Below are 18201 nucleotides of genomic sequence, written 5' to 3'. Positions count from 1 at the left end.
CGATCATGTAAGAAGTAATGCATTTTGAAGGAATTTGGAAAGTACAGAAAAGGAAAGAAGAAAGTAAACACCAGCCAGATTTCCACATGTCATACCTATTGCTGTTCATTGAGATTGTTTCCAAGTATTTGCTGTTGGAAGTCACACTGCAAGAACAGCCTTGTGTATAAATCTTTATCCACATTGTACTCGTTTCCTTAGGGGCTATTCCGCAGCAGGAATTATTGAGTAAAACCTCTGGGCTAATTTTAGGATACCTGTACTATGCCATCCAAGCAAATACTAGGATGTTTGTGTAAGTGGTGACCACCACAAACAATGCAGTAGAGGGCCTGTCTTTGTATATCTTGTCCAGTGTTCATTATTACCACCAAACCATTATCTTTTTCTTTATTGCCCATTTGCAATAAAATGTGCTTTTTCACTTTTTCTCCTTCTGATTTGTGATGCTCAATCAAGGCCATAGGTTAATTACTAATATAGTTAGTGACACAGGCTCTGAACTTGGGCTACCTGAGCTCACAACCCAGCTACACCTTGTGGCTCACCTTTTTGGAGCCTCATCTTCTGCAGACTGGGGACATCGTTGTATCTATTATGAAACGAGGCAACCCACATGAAGCACGGGGCCGAGTGTCTGAACACAGGGCAGCCGCTGAGTTGTGATGACGCTGATACTGTCTACAAGAAAAACACGAGGTATGGGATTTTGGAGCTTAGGAAATAGCTGAGAAAACAAAACTTAGAAAGATTAGATTAGAGACAGGAGGTTAGGGTTATATGAGCGGTATCTTAAGGTATCTTCATTGGATGGAGATGGGAGAGAGCTCCCTGAGGGCTTCCTGGAAGAAGGGGAAGCTGAGCAGAGTCTTGAAGGGCAAGGACAGGGAGGCAGGGGAATGGAGCCAGCAGAAACAGGATGGATGGAGGCGTGCACGCCCCCCTCCTTCTCTCCTGCCTGTCATTGTTCACGCTGGGCATCCATCACCCTGATGAGGGCCGAGGGGAGAGCTGGGCCAGTGACTAACCACTGCACAGCAGGAATAAAAACACTTGACCCTCTGGTGGGAGGAATTCAGCTGGAGTGGGAAATTTTATTTTGAATAATTAGCTAATATCACTGGGGAGATTTCATAACAAAGACAGAGAAATATGGAAAAGTACTTCGCAGCAGAAAAAACTGAGCATTTCCCCCACCCCAATTCCATTAGCACCAACAGGAATAAAGCTCCTGTATTATACAATGCCTTGGTTTCTCAGAGGAAGCCTGCAGAGCGTGGAGTGCATCTGTAAGGCGTGAAGAATGGGCTCGGCTGACTGCATGGCTACTCTTCCACTTGAGCTGGGTGGAGGTCTGGGAATGGCAGTGTCATCTTGAGAAGCCTCCCAGGAGCTGAATGTGCCCAGAATTGGCGCACGGTGGGGGCAGGAAGAGCTTTGCTGGGAGGAGGCCCAGGGGGTGAGCAGAGTGACGCTCCCCAAGGGCTGGAGGCATTGATAGCGGAGGCTACACTGAGCGACAGCAGTGGGTTCCTCAGTTCTTCTGACAATTCGGGGCCAGCTCACGTGGGTCCAAGAAGCCCTAATGGGCAGAAGGAGAAGGTTGACAAGACCACACACAGAAATCCTGAGACACAGCTGGTGCTTTCTGAAGATCTGATAAAGAGTGGAGGGTCTGACAGTGAGGGTCCGAGGGAGCTTGTGGGTTTGTCTGTAAATTAGGATGTTTTAGGGGTCCACGGTACTGGTTAGGCTGGTCTCGAGTATTTAGTGTGGTTTTGGACAACATCATTATTTGGGGTCTGTAAAATGGGTATCATGATGTCCGCCTCACAGATGTGATGGTAAAGAAGGGGACGTATGTCAGGTGCTGTCTGGCCCTCTGTGCTGGGCAACAAGCCATCCCAAAACACAAAGGCTTATTTATAACGACAACCTTGAATTGTGTCTCGTGATTCTGTGAGCCAGTGGGGCTTGGCTGCTGGTTCTTCCACTGTCTGTCTTGGGGTCTCTCATGAGATTGCCGTGAGGTGGTGGCTGTGGCTGTGGCAGGAGTGGCCTCTCTCTCTAGGGATAATCCATGTGGCTGTTCCCTCCAATGGGATGACCTGGATTTCTTGCCTGACTCTCCGAGAGAGGAAGCGACACTGCCAGGTCCTTTTAATACCTGCCGTGGAAGACCCAAAGGTTGCTTCCTCTGCGTTCCATTGGCCAAGCAGGCCCAGCCCAGGGTCAGGGGCAGGGGTGCAAGCTCAACTTTCGATGGGTGGCCTGGGGCTCCTGTGTACAGGGTGGGTGGAGTCATTTGGGGGTGTTTGGCAATCATCTTGCCCAGGTGCTTTACCCTGGGGCAGACACTCAGATGCAAGGCATCTTACCATGACTGTGGCGAAAAGATTGGATTTTACCACACTTGTTTGAAAATAACCTCTGCCCTGAGGCCCTGGGCCTTCCTTTTGCAGCAGCCATTCCCCAGTGTCTCCCCTCCAGATGTCCTCATAATCCAGCAATTAAGGGGGTAACGCCTGGCATAGCCGGGGAGAGGGCTGCTGAGACCAGTTCCAGTAAGTTCTGATCTGCTACTGTGTGTGGTTATTGAGTATTTTGAATATCACCTGCAGGGCAGTCTCTCTGTATAGTAGCTGCTCAAGTAATGGGAACGTCTTTCATTCCTACTCGTGTTGCTATTGTTATTTTAAGACAGGGGTTTAGACATTGCACTTTGGGAACAAAAGAGAATATGCTACCAGCCTCCAGAAATTCTGCACCATTCAGTTTTCCTTTTGGAAAAAGCCCTAGGTGTCAAATAGGAAAATCAACTCTTTTGACTTGATTTTCTACTTGGTCAAGGTAATGAAAGCCCCAAGCTGCAAACTGAGAGTAGGACGATATCAACACAAAAACAACCTCTGTCCTGGCGGTCCCTTGGCTCTCCCTCCCTGACGGCCTGTTCCAGGCAGCCTGCGCGATGGCCCAGATCTGGGCCCCGGCCCAGCCTTCGGCCCCATTTCCTGAGCTTGCTGACTGAGCCGTCTCCTTAGCACTCGGGTGCACATTCCAGGGAATCTTGATGGCGAGGCCCTTTCTCCCAGCCCAATTTCAACAAACACAGGCAGACCACCACAATCCGGCTTGCGACGTGGGGCTGGCACCGCAGGCCTTGGCAGTGGGGAACACACATCTCCGGGGCCAGGGCAGCAGATGTGGGCCTTTCAGGCCGCACCACCTCCAGGCAGAGCAGGAGGCCCTGGGGGTGGCCAAGAGGGGAGCAGAGCTATTGGGGGGGCTGCGGCCTCTGCAAAGCGACTCTGGCACCCCTCCCTGACTGGGGCAAAGCCGGTCTGTCAGGGCAGCTCATCGGAATGTCCAAATGCACTCTGCGATTCCCATGGCTGTGACCCAAAAGCAACCTCCAGGCAGATGGGAAAGTCTGCCTTTTTGTATGAACGTGAAACATTCTTTAAAGACTGCTCATCTTTGTGTCCTGTTTGGAAATTGTCGGAGGCCTGAGAAAATGGAAACCGCCTGTTCCATTAGGGTCCCAGGTCTGGAGTTGGGAAGGATGGAATTTGGACTTTTCTTGGAAAGTCCACAAGAACTAAACCTGTTTAGAGAACATTTCCTGTTGGGAATGGCTAATGCCTGGAATATGTTACTGAAGGTCTCATTTTTTGGAGATTTTTATAAGGAAAATAACCTCACAGTTCTGGGGGGGCTGATCATATGCCATTCTTGTGGGAGAGTTGACCTCATCTGTATAATCCAAGTTCCCCAACCTTTAACCACAGCAGGCATGGCTGATTGATCTCAGAACTCTGTCCCACTGACCTTAGATTTAGCCTCAGAGTCCTTCTTTTATTTATTTATTTATTTGTTTATTTAGACAGTGTCTCGCTGTGTTGCCCAGGCTGGAGTGCAGTGGTGCAATCTCGGCTCACTGCAAGCTCCGCCTCCCAGGTTCACGCGATTCTTCTGCCTCAGCCTCCCGAATAGCTGGGACTACAAGCACCCGCCACCATGCCCGACTAATTTTTTTTTGTATTTTTAGTATTTCACCGTGTTAGCCAGCATGGTCTCGATCTCCTGACCTCGTGAGCCGCCCGCCTCGGCCTCCCAAAGTGCTGGGATTACAGGCATGAGCCACCGCACCCGGCCTAGCCTCAGAGTCCTTCTTAACACAGTTCTCCACTTTTAATCCATCAAACTTAAGTGGAGACCTTTTTTGTCGTCTCTGGTTTCCACTTTTGCTGTGTTCAAGGTTCCTTTCATGACCTTGTCCCTTGGGATGGTCTCTCTAGACTGTATTCCACCTGTCTTGTCATTACACCAAAGGTAAGGATTTTTTTGGTTTTAATAGTATGTTATTAGCTTTAATTTATTATAGAATAAATAATTGGCTTCAAGGCATTGAATTTAATTATTTGTAAAATAATGGTATTTTATTGGTTTTAATAATGGTTTGTGCGTTACCCACAGTTGCTCAGAACCTCAGGTCTATGCTGGAAGGACATTTACGGAGGTCTCCTGTCTTCTTTAGTTTCAACTCCTTGTCACTGGCTTGCTTCCACTTTCAGAGTTAACTATTAGAACCCCTGTTCCTAGGTGGACCATCTCCTCCTGGGCTCTGATATGAGGCCAGTCTATTAAGAAATTTAACGAGAGGAGTCTTAGGATGCAGCTGAAAGCCACCAAGGCCTTTGTTATACACTAACTTTCCTTTGTGGGCTTAAAAATTACAGAAATATTGGAGTGTTGTCTCAGTAGCTCCAAGAATCACAGGGAAATTTAGGGAAAAGGTTTATTTGTGTAATGCTTGTTCTTAGGTGTTCCATAGATGTGGGCATATTTTCAACCCAGGGATATGCATGGGTGAAGTGATACATTGCATGCATTTGAGTTTCTGTAAGCCAAACAAAAGTACAGGCTCTTGCTGTCTCTAAAACATACCATAATAAAATGATAAAGGGCAGCTGCTATCTACTGCCATCTACTGCACGAGAAACATGGAGCAGTGGAAGTATCTTTGGGATTGGACTTGGGGAGATCCAGGTTCAAATCCTGCCTGTACCATGGAGCAACTGTGTGGCTCTGAGAACGTTTACTTCTCTGAGCTTTGGTTTTCAAATTAGTGCAATGGAATGATGATATGGATTAAATGAGATAATAGCCATAAACATGCCTAGCATGGTGTAGATTATATCTTAATAAAGCTGTTACTTAAAAAAGGGTGATGGGGTCCTACTGAAAGGGAAAACATTAAAAGGAAGAACACGTTTTTCTTTATACAGGGTGACCCTTCCGTTGGTGCGTTGAGTTGAGAAGGTGTTAAGATGCTTGGAGCATCTTAAGTTCTAGACTCTGTTGCTGTGAATGGTGAGCAGCTATTCTGTTTGTCATTTCTTTTAAAGGGAAGCAGATGTGGTTTTTGTCCAACGAGGGCCGCTGTCTTCATCTGCTGCATGTTTCAGGGGCTATGACTTGGCTGCTGTCAGCTTTACCTATGAAGTTTACAAAATGGTTTTATTTTGGCTAAATTACCCACTTTGGTTAGGAACGATTGCTATGAAGTTCAAACACATCAGAGTTGGAATTGTCAGCTCTGCTTCTTAAAGGATGTGTGACTTTGGGCAAGGCTTCTTACCAGTCTGAGCCTCAGATTTCTTATCTGTGCAGTGGGCACAAGAGCACCTAGGACAGCGGGTTGCCTGGAAGATCAGTGGGATCATGTATATGCCCAACTGTATATAGGGAGGAAAAGTGTCAAAGGGTTTCATAAAGGGTTTTATATATTCTATCATGGTCATTATGTTTGCAGTATTTAAAAATACGTGTGTAAAAGATACAAAGTGCAGATGTCAAGTCATCTTATGCACCAGTAACCCAGCATTCCCCTGAATGGGCAGAGGGGATGTGACATTTGAATGAAGTTTTAATAAAATGAGTAAGAAAACTTGAATGGGAACCTCTGCGGAGAGCAGGGTCTTTTAGGAACTGATGAGCTGGGTTGAGACATCCTCCCCCTCCCCTGGGAAAGAAATGTCCAGCCTGTCTAATATGTCCATCCTCTCTAATGCTGCCTGGTGGCACTGAGGGGGAGAAAGAGGAAGAGGGTGTTTGAATGGACTGATGAGAGCAATAACTGACATTTGCCGAACACTTTCTAGAAACACTGAATTGTGTTACCCTGCCGAATCCTGACAGTGACTGTAGGAGGTGCGACTCCAGGGACCACACTCTTAGCCCCTTGCTCAACTGTCGTTTTGTCATCTAGTTTTGCACAGACACTGTCCAAACTGCATGTGTTTTGACTTGGCTGAGGATGGAAGGTAGGGCCATTATGTATAATTATTCAGGTTGTGCACTGCACAACCCCAAGGGCTCCATTCTCATCACAGATATAGATAGAAATGCTTATTATGACACTTTTCTGGCAGATGGTAGTCAAATGACCTGTTCCAACAAAAAGTATGTTGTGGCCATTTTTCTGACAGATTGAAGAAGGAAAATCTTTCTTGAATTCACACCAAAGTTCTCTATGGGCTGGTTGTAGCACAATTATTGGATGGAATCACTGCCTGCTTCATCGGGAGGGAGGGAATTGTATTCTAATGGGGAAACTGGGGCCATAATGTTGTCTCTATGTCTGGTAACAAAGTCCCTACAGTCCAGTACCGCCTTGCTATTATAACAGAGGCATTCCCAAGAGGCAGGAGAGCATAATGGTTAAGAGCAGAGTGCAGAGATAGTTGGCTGGGGTTCAAAGTCTGGCTCTGCCACCTATTGCTGTGTGTTTTTGGGCAACTTGCTTAACCTCTCTGGGCCTCAGTGGCCACATCTGACATTGAATGACAATGACAGCACCCGCCTAACAGATCTGTGCTGAGTCTTAAATGAGATACTGTATATAAATCAGTTAAAACAGTACCTGGCTTGCATTAGGTGTTAGCTGGTTTTTTTAAAGGTAGCCTAAGGCCTTTCTTACAGAAGTGTGGTTTTAAGAGCATGAGCCGGTCCTTGGAATTTTTGTAGATTGACTTTCACTCAATGGTATCTGATCATTTGTAAGTTCCTGCATTTCATGAAGAAGATGGGTTTACAACTGGGGCAACCATAAGGAAGAAGACCGAGATATTAACTCATGCAGCTTGTTCAAAAGAGGACTGACTTAGTACATTTCAGCCTCCCTCCATCAGTGTCTAACAGCAACGACTGCACATTTTTACCTCCTAGATTTTGCTGTAATTTTGTAGATGAAATTTCGTAAAGGGTTTTATATATTTTATCGTGGTCATTAAGTTTGCAGTATTTAAAAATAGATGTGTGAAAGATACACAGTGCAGGCTATAAAACACCCTCAAACGACATTAAAATGGGAACGAATCCATTCATTTGGGTTTCTGCTGAGTTTTTCTTGTATTATATATTTTTTAATATCCAAAGACCTGTAGAAATAGGTTATTGAGTAGGAAGTTGGCCAAGCCAGAGCTCTACACCATGTGGGCACTTGTGGGCACTGGCAAAGCCCTTGGAATTTGATCCTGATTGAAATGCAGTCATTTTCCACCTGCAAAAACAGTTTTCTCCAGCAAACCTGGGGTGGGGATGGGGTTTATGTACTCCCACCTTCTCCAGCATGGATCTTTCACTTTCCATTAGGCTCAATGTCCTCACATTGATGCTTATATGATGGACCTCTTAGAAAATATTGAATATATATTTGCATTTCTAAACTTAAAAGAAGTTTCCCCTGGTATTTGCCATCAGAACGCAATTAAATGAGCCATGTGAAATCAAACTCCAGGTCTCTGGGGTGTTGAACAACCCCTAGGATCTAGTAGGTCTTAACGAACTTTTGTGAAATGTATAGATGAATGTATTTGGGCCCACATGTGAAGAGGGTGGACTTTAAGGTGGCAGATCTGAAGTCATTTGGCAGATAACTCAGCATGACAGGCATAAGCCAGCACCTAAAAAGGACAGAGGTTGTGGGTGTGCACCAGTCCTGGTGTCAAACCCGCGATTTTCCAGCGGTGGGACCAGAGGTAGGTCTTATAACCTCTGTGGGCCTCAGCTTCTCATCTACCAAATGGGAACAGTGATTCTACCTATGCCTATGAGGGTTTTTGTAAGAAATAAATAAGTGAATGTAGACAAAGTGCATAAGATTAAATGTGCATGGTAAGTGCTCAGTACATGTTAGTTGCTACTATTTCTAGAAATATGATGCTAATAGTGATAATGATGGTGAGGGTGATGATAATGGTGATGATGATGATGGTGATGATGATAATGGTGGTGATGATGGTTGTGGTGGTGGAGGTGGTGATGATGGCAGTGATGATGGTGAGGGTGATGATAATGGATCACGATGGTGGTGATGGTGATGGTGGTGGTGATGATGGTGGTGGTGATGGTGGTGGTGGTGGTGATGATGGTGGTGGTGGTGATGGTGATGATGGTGGTGGTGATGATGGTGGTGGTGGTGGTGATGATGATGGATGATGGTGGATAATGATGGTGGTGGTAGTGATGGTGATGATGATGATGGTGACAATGGTGATGATGATGGTGAAGATATGGTAATGGTTATGATGATGGTGATGATGTTGGTGATAATAAGTGTTTCTTGATAGGCTGAAGACTTTGACAGAATATATTATTGCATTCTAGGAAGATGTGAAGGAATTCAGCCACTCCTGGATGTTTTCTCTGCTTACTGCTGAAATGCCACTATTGAGTCCTTTATTGGGACTCAGCCTCATAACCCTCAATCTCCAAATGTATTATTTTTTCCTTTATGATATTGTCTTTACCTCTTGTTTAAGAAATCTTTCTCAAAATTTATAAAGCTATTTCCTGTGTTTTCCTCCACATTTTTAATTTTTTTGCCTTTCATATTTAGTTATTTAATGTATCTGGAGTTTACTGTTTTTCTATGAGTTGAACTAGGAATTTAATTTTTATTACTTTATAATGGAATTCCTACTTTGCCACATCTCCAAGTATCCTTTAGTGCTTTTTTGTTGATCTGAACAATTTCCAGATTGTTAGGGTTTTTTTTATTTTATTTGTTTGTTTTTTTGAGACAGAGTCTCACTGTGTCACCTAGGCAGGAGTGCAATGGTGCAGTCATGGCTCACTGCAGCCTCGACCTCCCAGGCTTAGGTGATCCTCCCATCTCAGCTTCCCAAGTAGCTGGGATAACAGGTACTCATCACTATGCCTGACTAATTTTTTTTTTTTTTCTCTTTGTAGCGATGGGGTCTTGCTGTGTTACCAGGGCTGGTCTTGAACTCCTGGGCTCAAGAGATCCTCCCACCTCGGCCTCCCAAAATGCTGGGCCACCATGCCCACCCATGAGCCACCATGCCCAGCCCATTTGTGCTTTAAGACATTGACCATGTGTCTCAGTATTGGAAAGACAGCTTGTATCTTGTACTCTGCTGTGTGACTTATTTGAGTAACTTTGCTTCTCTGAGCCTCAGTTTCCTCATCTGTAAATGGGGAGACTAATTGAGTCCTGTCTACCTTTCAGGAGTACACTGAGGGCCACATGACATAATATATGTGAAAGTGCTTTGCAAACTACAAAGTGTTTTGGAGGCTTCTAAGTCATGTGCTGGTGACATTTGGCGAACCTTCTCTCTATGAGATATGTGTGTTTCGGGCTAGTCATTAATCCCAAATGGCCAGAGGAAGGGGGCTTTGAGCTCCATGGGCTTTGAAATTCCTTCAAGAGTTCTGTGCACTTTGTAAGTTATAGGCTGGCTCATATTATGCAATGGTTGTGACTCCTATTTTTTTCTCATGGGCCTACATGGAGACGGTGTGCAGAATCTCGAGTGATGTCACGCTGGGGGTTGCAGGAAAGATGTCTTACACACTCCAGAATCTAATCCTTCATTTCCATGTTGAAAAATAGTGACAGTGTCTGCCATTCACTGAGTGCCCTTAATGTCCTAGTCACTGTATGTGTGTTAACTGCAAAGTAGCTACCATTATCCCTATTTTACAGATGAGGAACCTATGGCATGGAAATGTCAGTGTGAAGGGGCTTTCTCATGACCACAGAGCTTGGAAAAGGCAGAGTTAGGAGTGGGATTCATGTTCTGTGACCCCAAAGTCCATGTTCTGTTTAGGGTACCATGCTGGCTTATCTGGTTTTTGTTTTCTGCCAGCCAACTAACATCAGTAACCAACCAACTAATGAACAATGATCCACCCACCCAACCAACTACCCAACCAACCAATCAGCTCATCAACAACCAGCCACCAACAACAAGCCACCAACCACCAACCATGCATGTTAGCATCAGTCATGTGCTCAGCACTGAGCTTCGGGAGGGAGAGGACATTCTGTCCCGGTTCTCGAGGAACTATGGGTCTGTGCCCTATTGCACTGCATTCTAGAGGTGCGTTCAGCGTCCTCGGCTGGATCGTCGCTTCTTTGGGGTGGGAGTTACAACCTGGTGGCCTCTGTATTGTTAGTGCCCAGCACAGGGGTGTGTGGCCGTCTGGGACAGGAGTGGGTGTGGGGCTCAGTAAATATCACACTCACACGCTCTCACACACTCACCCTCTCACACACACATGCACTGACTCACACTTGTGCAGTCTTCACACATACTCACACACCTGCACTCACACATTTATGCATTCTTCACGTACACATATACTCACATTTACACATACACACATGCACTGACACGTGCACACAAATGCACACACATGCACTCACACTTATGCAGTCTTCACACATACACATGCACTCACACGAATTCACACACACATGCACAAACACATTCACACACGCAGAATCTCACATTCACACACACATGCAGTCACACAAACACACATATGCACTCATATGCACTCACATATTCTCACATACATATGCACTCACACACACTCAAAACACATTCAGCCTCAAAACACGTCTGCATGCATGCATTCGTCCAGAGTCACGCTCATACGCTTGCACACTCCCTGTCACACTTTCACACACACATTGATTCTCAATCTCACCCTCACTCTCACACTGTCATACACACATTCATGCACGCTCTCACACATACTTTACCTCTGTCTCTCTCACACGGACACACATACACACCCTTCCTTGAGCATGAAACACAACACGTAACACACTGTGGGAGGAAGGAAGGGGCCACACATCTTTCAGAGCCTTAATTGGACGTGCTCAGGAGTCAGATCCCTACTGGGTGTCAGATCTGCACTCTGACGGGGTCGGATCCGAGCTCAGGTCACATCTAAGCTTGGGGTCAGGTCCGGGCTTGGGGGTCAGGTCTGTGCTGGGGGTCAGATCCGCTTGGGGGTCAGGTCTGCGCCTGGGGGTGGGGCAGGTCCGTGATCTGGGGTCAGACTCTTGCTGGGGGTCAGGTCTGCACCCTGGGGTCAGGTCCGTGCTGGGGGTCAGGTCCGTGCTGGGGGTCAGGTCTGTGCTGGGGGTCAGATCCGTGCTGGGGGTCAGGTCCGCGCCCTGGCGTCAGGTCCGTGCTGGGGGTTAGGTCCACACCTGGGGGTCAGGTCCGTGCTGGGGGTCAGGTCTGTGCTGGGGGTCAGGTCCGCGCCCTGGGGTCAGGTCGGTGCTGGGGGTCAGGTCCGTGCTGGGGGTCAGGTCTGTGCTGGGGGTGAGGTCCATGCTGGGGGTCAGGTCCGCGCCCTGGGATCAGGTCCGTGCTGGGGGTCAGGTCCGTGCTGGGGGTCAGGTCCGAGCTCGGGGATCAGGTCCGTGCTGGGGGTCAGGTCCGCGCCCTGGGGTCAGGTCCGTGCTGGGGGTCAGGTCTGTGCTGGGGGCGAGGTCCATGCTGGGGGTCAGGTCCGCGCCCTGGGGTCAGGTCTGTGCTGGGGGTCAGGTCCGTGCTGGGGGTCAGGTCCACGCCCTGGGGTCAGGTCCATGCTGGGGGTTAGGTCCACACCTGGGGGTCAGGTCCACACCTGGGGGTTAGGTCCACACCTGGGGGTCAGGTCCGTGCTGGGGGTCAGGTCCGTGCTGGGGGTCAGGTCCGCGCCCTGGGGTCAGGTCCGTGCTGGGGGTCAGGTCCGTGCTGGGGGTTAGGTCCACACCTGGGGGTCAGGTCCGTGCTGGGGGTCAGGTCCGTGTTGGGGGTCAGGTCCGTGTTGGGGGTCAGGTCCGTGTTGGGGATCAGGTCCGTGTTGGGGGTCAGGTCCGTGCTGGGGGTCAGGTCCGTGTTGGGGGTCAGGTCCGTGCTGGGGATCAGGTCCGTGTTGGGTGTCAGGTCCGTGCTGGGGGTCAGGTCCGTGCTGGGGGTCAGGTCCGTGCTGGGGGTCAGGTCCGTGTTTGGATCAGATCTGTGCTCTGGTCTGCGGTGGGATCCATGCTGGAGGGTCAGCTCCGCCTCAGGTGGTTGAGTGAAAAGCAGGTGAGATGGTGCCTGCCTGGAGCCCTCTCCTTAGGGGAGCAGAGCAACCTCCCTAGGGCCGCCGCCTGGCTTGGGGAAGCTGTCAGGGGCTCTGCGCGGGTGGTGGGCTCGCCCTAGCGGAAGGAGCCCTGAATTGGGGTCAGGGGTCCGAGCTCAGCTGTGCCACTCACACCTTGGGTGGCCTGGGCCGGCCCCAGCCACCGGGATCGGCCCTCATTTTCTGCACACGGCCACTGAGGCCCAGGGCCCGAGCGCCCGCTCTCCAAAGCCCCTTCCTGGAAACTCTGGCGTTTCCCGTCTTTGCTGGCTGCTCATTAACAGGGCATTTTCATTTTCCAGTCCGCATTCCAGCTTCCTCCCGTGGGCCTCACCCCCTGGCAGGGAAGCGGGCGCTGCGCGGATTCTCCGAAAGGCCCCAGGAAAGGACGAGGGGCCGGCAGGCGCCTTAAACGCCAGCCCCTCAGTGGGCACCAGGGACACCGCGCCTGGGTTCCGGGACTCTCGGTCCCAGTCTGCTGGGAAACCGGGTGTTTTCTTACCCAAGCCTGAGTCACCGCCGGTGAAGTGGACGGGCGAAAAGTCTGGGGCTCAGGACAGACCACACAGCGAGTGCGCGCAGCTCAGCCCCGGCCTGGACGGCCCCTCCCAAAGCCCCGCTGCGGGAGGGGCTGTGGGAGACCCACGTGTCTTTCTCCCGTTTCTGGGGCCCGTGTGAGCTCCCTGGGGGCTGACAGATGCCTCGAGGCTCTGCTTCTCAGCCTGGCCTGGGGTCCCGGCGTCGAGCCCGAGAGAGTGAGAGATCCGCCCGCCTGTCGTGCGTGGCCAGCGGAGCCAGAGTCGGCGAGGAGGACAGCCTGGCTGCAAGGTCCTGTGCCACATTCGGGGAGGCTGTTCCCCATCCAGCGCCGGCCCGGTTTCAATCAGCCTCCTTCATCCGCACAGGCCAAGAAAAAGCTATAAAGTCAGAAGCCGCGCTGGCATCTGCTATGCGCCAGAACAGAGCAGATATTGTCCCCGGCTTCCAGTTCTCGGCGGCCCTCATTCTTGTTGGCCACACAAATGGTTCTAATCAGTTTTCAGAGGCTCTCCGTGGTGTTTTAAGATGTTTGCTCGCTGCATTCTTGGGCAAATTACCCTCCAGTCTTGAACGTCACCTTTCCACCTCCTTCCCCAGCTAAAGGGAAAGGGAGGATGAGGTGTGAGTCAGACGAGTGTGTGTACACGCCCGTGTGCCATGCATGTCCTTGGTAAATTTCAACCTCTGTGAGCTGAGAGGCAAGTCGGAGGAGCTGTCACCCCTGCCGGGGAGAGGGCATGAGGCCTCCTGATTATCTGTGGGACATCCATGTGGATGTCTCTGTCCTTGGAATTTGGGTGTGTGGTGCAGCACCTTCGAGACCGCACCTCACCTCTCAGGTGACCCTTACCTGTCTGTGTGGCCACATCCACTTTCTGGCCTTGTCCCCAAGGATTTGGGGCCACTCTAGTCTGAGCCTCCAGATTGGGGGTGATCATGGCTGTGTCAGCCACCTTCCTTCTGGTGAGGAAACAGGGCCTCAAGGGCTCTCTGACGTTTTCCTCCTGCTGCGGAGAGCTCAGAGGGTGGCTGTCAAACCCAAAGGCCTTTTCTGCTGAACTGTCAATGGAAAGATGAACCCGGTGGGAGGGATGCAGGTCTCCTTGTTACCAAGCAAAGTGGGATTTGTTGACCCAGCAGCAAACCAGAAGTCAGGCCCTAAGACGGAGGTTGAGCTCTCTCCTAACACCTGCAGAAAGGTATGGGTTGAAGAGTGAGGTTGTGTACACGTAAGAGTTATGGCCTGACGTGCTTTCATCAAACAATGGAAATAAGCCTAGAAAATCCCTCACGATGGGGCAAGAGCAGCTGCTGCTGCCACACAGGGCCTGGGTGCCAGGCTCAGCATTAAAGACCTCCGTGTTCCTGATCTTCTTCTGGTCTTTAAGACATTTTTCTTTTCAGTTGGGAAAAGGAGTGATACACTGATTGCCTGTGGTGTGTTCAGTCAGGAGGGAACTGTGGGGTCTGGGAAGGTGCTGGCTTCTTCCCTTTTCTTTCCCTCTCTCCCTTCCTCTTCCCTCCTCTTTTTTTTCCCTCTTTCCTTCCCTCCTTTCTTCCTTCTTCCTTTCCGTCTCCATCGTCAACCCACAGCCCTGACTCAGAGAACTGAGGGTATCAGAGGTGGGTATGGGAGGATGTCTAACAAATGTACCCATGATCCACACACCTTGAGACTGTATAACTGAGGGGAAAAGGGACAAAATTCTTCACCGTATCTGTCACAGGTTGGGCTCTCTGGGAATCGATTCTAAGACAGTTTGGGGTACAAGTTTTTCTTTGGATCAATACCCGTGAAAGGAAGGCAGAACAAACAGGATTGGACAGAGGGAGAAGTCAGACTTTGACGTAATCTGATAGAACGCTGGCCAGTCTGGTGGGATGCCTGGAGCAAGGACTATCTGTCCATCAGAGCATCTGCCTTGGACAAAATGCCAAGGTGCTTACACTCCCACCTTTTAGACATGAGATGTGGCTGCCCCAGGAAGGGTGTGGCTTGGGCTAAGTGGCTCTCTGAAGCTGGCACAGGCCCCCAAAAGGGGCAGACGGCTAACTGACCACATTCCCTGCAGCTGAGGACCTCGGTGGTACACCTTCATGGCTGAACAATTTTATTCAGATCAACACAACCCATACTGTACCCTAGGACCTTGAGAGCTCTGTGAAGGTGATAAAGAAGGGCCCATGAATTGTTTTAAAATTCCAAAACATGTCTTTATACTGACATAAAGCCATAACCAAGAGTTGTCTTTGCTTTGGGTCAGACATGATGAGCGTATTCTGGCAGCTTCAGGTTACACAGTGGAGATGTGTGCAGGGCGGAATCCCAGCTCAGACATTCTCCAGCTGAGGGAACCGGGGCAAGTCACTTAACCACTGCTTTGTAAAATGGAGTTGAAAACCGCACAAGCCCATCAGAGCTATGTGGATGAAACTGGAGTTAAATGAAATGATACATGGGAGGCGCTTGGTATAGATTGTAAATGCATGTCTTTCGTTATTGTTATTTCTGTTGCCATCACTGTTACGCCAGCTGGAACTACATTTCCCAGATTTTTGTGTCTGTGGATCCAGGTCAGTGGGGGCTACAGGAGACCCTTCTTTATGCCCCAAAGGTGGCTACAGGGAAAGTGTTGTTGCAGCTTACACACATTGTCACCGATCTTCTCTCTCACCTGGCTGGTGTGGGGTGGCACACCTGGCTGGTGTGGTTTGTGGCTTCTCCAGCAACCTGGATTTCCCACTTCAGGTTTCAGAATCTAGGAATGGGGTGAGAGCAGCTTCATGATGAAAGGCACCAGCTTTTCATGTGGGAGACCTGGATCAGCAAAATGGGAGGCTGTGAGAAGCAGATGTGGGGCCAACTTGTCTCTGCTCTCCCTCATTTCACATCCATCCTCTCGACTGTCTGCCCTGCTGACTTCAGGCCTAGCACCAGCCACAGCCCACAGCCTTCCATGGAAATCTTGGGAGTTTAACCAGTTCCCATGAATGAGTGACATTGAGTACGTATAACAAGTCCCTTGTTCTATATTTCTCAGTGCTTCCACTTCCGTGATTAAGCCCTGACACAACATCACCATCACCACAATAATCCTTATTAGCACCATCACCATCATCATCACCTCACCATCACTATCATCACCACATCACCATCAGCACCATCATCATTTTCACTATCGCCACCATCACCTTCACCATCATCATCACCATCACCATCACTGACATCCTCGCCATCATTATCACCATCTTTACCATAATCCTTACTGTTATTGCTACCATCCTTATCATCAAATAAGTACTGCGTGCAGAACCGACTGCACCACTGGAGCTCCCATCCTTATCATCATTTACCATCATCACTGTCACCATTATCACCATCATCCTCCTTACCATCACCATTCCCCCATCCTCCTTCTCCTCACCGTCATTAATGTCACCATCATCATCACCAACCCTACTATCATCATAATCATGATCATTTTCACCACCATCACCAAAATCATCATCGTTTTGCCATTGTCACACTATCACCACCACCACGATGATCCTCATCATAATGGGAAAGACAACATCTATGTACAGAAAGTAGAGCTATATCAAGGAGGGCAGAAGTTACAGTTCACTTTTACAAAGAGCCACCTGACAATTAGGACTAGCATTTGGTCATGAACTCTAACACCTTTCGTAGCCAGGCAGATAACATACCTGATTGGAATTTGGGGGTACGTGGAAATGTGGAATGCTGAGACTATGACAAGCTGCCCGAGGATAATTAAATCCAAATTCTTACCAAACAAGGTGGTGGCCAAACAGAAGCCACCTGAGGGGTGAATCCAGCTGAAGTCCCCAGTTTGCACCCACTGGACTGGAGGGTCGTTTTCTTTAGTTTCAGTGATATTTCCATTCCTAGGTGAGGAGACAGAGAAAAACCATTTTTCAGGTAGTGGGAGGCCGCAGAATCTGGTGGGAAGATTGCAGTTTAGGAATCAGACAGATTTGGGTTTGAGTCCCAGGTCCAGATTGCAATGTTGGCCACTTTGGTCACCTTTTCTGAGCAGCAGTACTGTCGTCTGAAATAAATAACAACAATAGTCCATCCCTCACTTCATCTGGCTGCCCTGAGATCAAAGGAGACAAGATCTGGAGAGCACTCACTCAGTGCCTAGCGCATAGGACATGCTCAATGAATACTAGCTATTACCATAATTAGTTTTAGAGGATTCGTTTCTAGGATGACATGAAGTCTCCCTACACTCTCCCTCTCCCTACTCATATAATATCACACACACATACATACACACACACTCTCTCACACTCACATACATACACATTCTCACAAATACACTCAAAGTAAGGTAGATTAATAATCCAATGTGCTGAGTCTATGGATTACTGAGTAAGCATACAATTTATACACTATATAAATGAATGAAACTGATGTCAAGAACAGTATTTCATGCTAAAAGTCCACACTTAATTCTTTCTTCTTCTACAACACACTCACACACATTCATTCACACTCCACTTTCAATTCTGCAGCTCCTACGATCTGCCCAATCTCAGAAACAACCTTTTGATTGTGCATTCCTGGGGGAAATACTTTCTTTCCTCCTCCAGAAGAAAGATGCCTCATGATATCACTTGAGAAGAATGAACTCAAACCAAGGGCTCTCAGGGGACAAACTTTGACCCGGTGGTTTGCTGGCGCTGGCCTTTCTGAGTAAGGAGACCCACCCAGCATACCTTGCCCTCAGGCCACCCAGTCTTTCCTGCTGTCCTACAGGAAGGCTTTGGTTAAACATCCACAGTCGTGGGTGGGCTCCTTCCCATCGCGCTGCCCAACTGGGCAGTTCCTCCCCTTCATTGTGAGTTCATTGCTGTAATGGAAGAACCAAGGAAGGGGATGTCTTCTCTCATCCAAGGCTGTGGTGGCCTAAGCCTCTCTCTTAGGGGCTGGGTAAGAAGCCCAGTTTCTTCAGTTCTACTTGGGTCTTCTGCAGGGGATAGGCTGAAGAGCACAACACCCTTGCTTGGTGTATGGCAAACAGTCGACAGGTAAATAGATGTTTTCCTATTGAGCAGGCTTGTCCAAGCCATGAACATGCAGTGCTCAGCTGTTGATTGTGCTCTGTCAGCACTCATCTCTCCTGTTACTAGCACCTGAGTTTCCCTTCAAAGAATCATGTTCCCTCCACTTTCAGTCAACCTGGTTTGGGG

The 18201-nt window shown here is 48.8% G+C and overlaps 1 long non-coding RNA gene across 1 annotated transcript; it reads right to left on the bottom strand.

The window, feature by feature from the left end:
* Positions 1-4420: 4420 nt before the first annotated feature.
* Positions 4421-17825, bottom strand: LOC107968928 (uncharacterized). The gene is made up of 3 exons (XR_001710494.2): positions 17728-17825; positions 16775-17054; positions 4421-5498 (listed from the first exon to the last, which is right to left on the bottom strand). It is a non-coding gene; the product is annotated as an uncharacterized LOC107968928 (long non-coding RNA).
* Between the last annotated feature and the right edge of the window lie 376 nt (positions 17826-18201).

Source organism: Pan troglodytes, chromosome 18 (assembly GCF_028858775.2).
Source record: "Pan troglodytes isolate AG18354 chromosome 18, NHGRI_mPanTro3-v2.0_pri, whole genome shotgun sequence".
Classification (NCBI taxonomy): Eukaryota; Metazoa; Chordata; class Mammalia; order Primates; family Hominidae; genus Pan; species Pan troglodytes.
This window is presented reverse-complemented; position numbering and strand designations above follow the sequence as displayed.